This window comes from Idiotropiscis lumnitzeri, unplaced genomic scaffold (genome assembly GCF_059441095.1).
Source record: "Idiotropiscis lumnitzeri isolate Australia: NSW breed Sydney's pygmy pipehorse unplaced genomic scaffold, RoL_Ilum_1.0 HiC_scaffold_118, whole genome shotgun sequence".
In the NCBI taxonomy this organism is placed as follows: Eukaryota; Metazoa; Chordata; class Actinopteri; order Syngnathiformes; family Syngnathidae; genus Idiotropiscis; species Idiotropiscis lumnitzeri.
In genome coordinates, this window is record NW_028283656.1 from 603,050 (window position 1) to 607,924 (window position 4,875).

Below are 4,875 nucleotides of genomic sequence, written 5' to 3' on the forward strand. Positions count from 1 at the left end.
ATTCTCCGTGGCAACAAAAGTTCCTGCAAAATGATTCAGATGATCCATCTTCTGGAAATCTTTCACATTTGAGGATATTCAGGCCCTGAAGACGGCTGCCAACTTATTTTTGATCGCAGTGGTAGCGCCACCAACTGGTTAAAACAAATACAAATTATTTTCGTTGATGTTTTTCTCCGGGCAGGTTAACAAAATCTACCTTATATTTGCTCGGATGAGTGTTTAGGCCTTGAGCATGTCACAATACGAAAGTCTTTCGCCTTCTTCAGAGTGTCACATGATGGTGTCTTGTGACCCGTCTTTATCAGCTGATGTTCCATGAGGGCGTGACTTACCTGTCACAAGAATGAAGGCAAGTCACGCCCCCCGCTGTCCGTTCACTCCGCCAAGATGCTGGTCCAGGTGGTAGAGAGGATGAAGGCTCCCTTGTCTCTGTTCATGGTTTTTATGCCTCGCTTGCAGATCTCAATGGCCTCTCTGATCCAGCGCTGTTGTTTGTTCTCTTCTGTGCGGATGACCCTGCCCTTCTCCCGGTCCATGATGTGGTTTTCCCTTTTGCAGTGGTCAGTGATTGCTGATTTGTAATGTTCATGTTGTGCTTGTTCTTTTACTGCTCTGATTTTTTCATTTTTTTGACAGGTAAGTCACACCCTCATGGAACATCAGCTGATAAAGACGGGTCTCAAGACACCATCATGCGACACTCTGAAGAAGGCGAAAGACTCGCCGAAACATGTCAGGTAAAAAATTAACCTAAAACATAATTGTCTGCTTTTAATGAATCAGTCAAATATCAATAATAAGAAGACAAAATGAACCTAATACAAATAAATGAATGCTTAATAACTCCCCTGCACATGCTCCTAAAAATCCAAACCTTCACCTGTAAATAAAACGTCCCGACCTGAAGACATCTTAATGTTATTATTTTGTTATACACACAGTGCCGCCAAGTGGAATCAAAAATTTGTTTTTATTTTAATTTTCACGTACTGCACGGTGCCCTTTTGACGAATCCGACTGAAAATTAGTCAGAAAAGACTCAAGACAATGATCTTACTCTCTGCCGAATTTTGTGACGTTTTGGCAAAAGGCGTGGCTATTAAGGTGCTGAAAAGTCCGATTGTACTCTGTGGCAACAAAAGCTCCGGCAACATGACTCAGATGATCCTATCTTCTCGAAGTTGTACACATTTGAGGATACTTCAGCCCTGAAGACATCTACCAACTTATTTTACATCGTAGTAGTAGCGCCACCAACTGGTAAAAGCTAATACAAGTTATTTTCTTGGATGTTTTTCTCCGTGCAACTCAACAAGGTCGCCCTCATATATGCTCGGATGACTGTTTCGGCCATGAGGATGTCACAATACGAAATTCGTGATTTTTCGTGAAAAGTTGTGGGAGTGGCATTGCACTGTTCGGCAATAAAACAAAGCTGATTATGAGGTTCTAAATATGAACGACAACTCGTAAAACTTTACACACACATCAGGCCGAGCAAATTTATCAATATTTTATACGTTAGTTGTGCAGCTTTTTTGAAATGGCTCGCCATGGCCCTCGAGAAATGTTAAAAAAAAGCAGCTCTGGTTGAATGTTTCACCTCGCTTTTTGTAAATTTTATGGAGTACAGTGAACTCTCTGTTATCGCGGTTAATGGGGACCGAGACCATCCGCGAAAACTGAAAATCCGCGAAGTAGCGGCGCACCTTCAAAAATGCTTAAAAAAAATATACAATATATATAATAAATATATAAATATATATATATATATATATATATATATATATACGGGGAGAGAGAGAGTGAAATTCATGTTATAAAAAAAAAAACAAATTATTATTAAAACGTATTATTTTTTTATTCCCCAGCCATTCTTTTTGTATTTATTTAATTACTCCGACTTTTACCTGCTGGTACGCCGTCCGGTGTGCCCTGTGAAATGAAAGGTGGCATTCTTTATTTATTTATTCATTTATTCATTCATAACTGACAGCCTCGCGCTCCGCTCGTGCCCGGGCAGAAGAGGTGCTCCAATTTGGCTTAACTGTGACACACGCCCGTCCTCCTCCCCCGGAGCTTCCATTCGGTTAAACTTAGGGGCCGCTTGGCACCGCCCGTGCCCGGGGAAGGTGCTCCTCTACGGCTTAACTGCCACGCACGCTGGCCGGAGCTCTGGTACGGTCCGAACCGCGCGAAACGTCGCCACCGATCGTGTCCGGGGGAACGTGCTCTTCTTCGTCCACTCTCCTCTTCGCCCACGCTCTTCTTCGGCGCACGCCGGCCGTCTAACCGCTCCAGCGCCCCGTCGTGCCGCTCGGCGAAACTACAATGCCCCCGAATATTTTTTAGACCCGCGAAGCACTGAACCCGCGAAAGGTGAACCGCGAAGTAGCGAGGGTTCACTGTATGTATAAGACCAAGACCTACAAAAAAGTCTATTGGAGCAATGAGCTAGGTTTTACAGGAAGTCGGCCATTTTGAATTTACTTAAAAGGGGGCGGGTCACCACAATGGACTTTGTGTAGAAATTATTATTGGGGCCCGAGCAGCGACCGCGGCGAGGTCCCTATTGTTTTTGTAGAAGATATTATTACTTTTATTATTATTATTATTATTATTATTAGGGTCTGAGCAGCGACCGCTGCGAAGTCCCTATTGTTTTTGTAGAAATTATTTTTATTATTATTTTTCCGATTGTTCGATCGCATTTTTGACCCCCGAAACATGCACAAAAACTCACCAAACTTGGCAGTCTCATCGGGCATGGCGAAAAATTTGATATTTTAACGTCTAATATGAACAGGAAGTGAGTTATGAATTTTTGAAAGTCCGACTTTTGCCCTTTTTTGCATGTTTACAGGGGTCATTCTTTTGCACCCTGATCCTAAAGGCTTCATCTGATTGCCTTAAAATTCTGTCTGTAGCATCTGAAGACCTGGCACAAACACTGGGGCTAAAATTTTTTGTTTCCGAAATACTATATGACGGGGGCGAGGCATCAAAGTTTTCACTTAAGATTTCCTTCGCCGCAATGGACAAAATGCTTAATAACTCTCCTGCACATGCTGCTAAAAATCCAAAACTTCACATGTACATAAAGAGTCTGTACCTGAAGACATCTATATATTTATATTCATTTATACACCTTGCGCCAATCAATATCATTTTTTACATTTTGACGTACTGCACGGTGCCCTTTTAACGAATCTGATTGAAAATTGGCTAGAAAAGACTCAAGACATTGATCTTACTCTATCCCTATTTTTGTGACTTTCCTTCGAAGGGCGTGGCTATTACGGTGCCGCAGAGTCTGATTATTCTCCGTGGCAACAAAAGTTCCTGCAAAATGATTCAGATGATCCATCTTCTCGAAATTTTTCACATTTGAGGATATTCAGGCCCTGAAGACGGCTGCCAACTTATTTTTGATCGCAGTGGTAGCGCCACCAACTGGTTAAAACAAATACAAATTATTTTCGTTGATTTTTTTCTCCGGGCAGGTTAACAAAATCTACCTTACATTTGCTCGGATGAGTGTTTAGGCCTTGAGGATGTCACAATACGAAAGTCTTTCGCCTTCTTCAGAGTGTCACATGATGGTGTCTTGTGGCCCGTCTTTATCAGCTGATGTTCCATGAGGGCGTGACTTACCTGTCACAAGAATGAAGGCAAGTCACGCCCCCCGCTGTCCGTTCACTCCGCCAAAATGCTGCTCCAGGTGGTAGAGAGGATGAAGGCTCCCTTGTCTCTGTTCATGGTTTTTATGCCTCGCTTGCAGATCTCAATGGCCTCTCTGATCCAGCGCTGTTGTTTGTTCTCTTCGGTGCGGATGACCCTGCCCTTCTCCCGGTCCATGATGTGGTTTTCCCTTTTGCAGTGGTCAGTGATTGCTGATTTGTAATGTTCATGTTGTGCTTGTTCTTTTACTGCTCTGATTTTTTCATTTTTTTGACAGGTAAGTCACACCCTCATGGAACATCAGCTGATAAAGACGGGTCTCAAGACACCATCATGCGACACTCTGAAGAAGGCAAAAGACTCGCCGAAACATGTCAGGTAAAAAATTAACCTAAAACATAATTGTCTGCTTTTAATGAATCAGTCAAATATCAATAATAAGAAGACAAAATGAACCTAATACAAATAAATGAATGCTTAATAACTCCCCTGCACATGCTCCTAAAAATCCAAACCTTCACCTGTAAATAAAACGTCCCGACCTGAAGACATCTTAATGTTATTATTTTGTTATACACACAGCGCCGCCAAGTGGAATCAAAAATTTGTTTTTATTTTAATTTTCACGTACTGCACGGTGCCCTTTTGACGAATCCGACTGAAAATTAGTCAGAAAAGACTCAAGACAATGATCTTACTCTCTGCCGAATTTTGTGACGTTTTGGCAAAAGGCGTGGCTATTAAGGTGCTGAAAAGTCCGATTGTACTCTGTGGCAACAAAAGCTCCGGCAACATGACTCAGATGATCCTATCTTCTCGAAGTTGTACACATTTGAGGATACTTCAGCCCTGAAGACATCTACCGACTTATTTTTCATCGTAGTAGTAGCGCCACCAACTGGTAAAAGCTAATACAAGTTATTTTCTTGGATGTTTTTCTCCGTGCAACTCAACAAGGTCGCCCTCATATATGCTCGGATGACTGTTTCGGCCATGAGGATGTCACAACACGAAATTAGTCCTTTTTCGTGAAAAGTTGTGGGAGTGGCATTGCACTGTTCGGCAATAAAACAACGCTGATTATGAGGTTCTAAATATGAACGACAACTCGTGAAACTTTACACACACATCAGGCCGAGCAAATTTATCAATATTTTATACGTTAGTTGTGCAGCTTTTTTGAAATGGCTC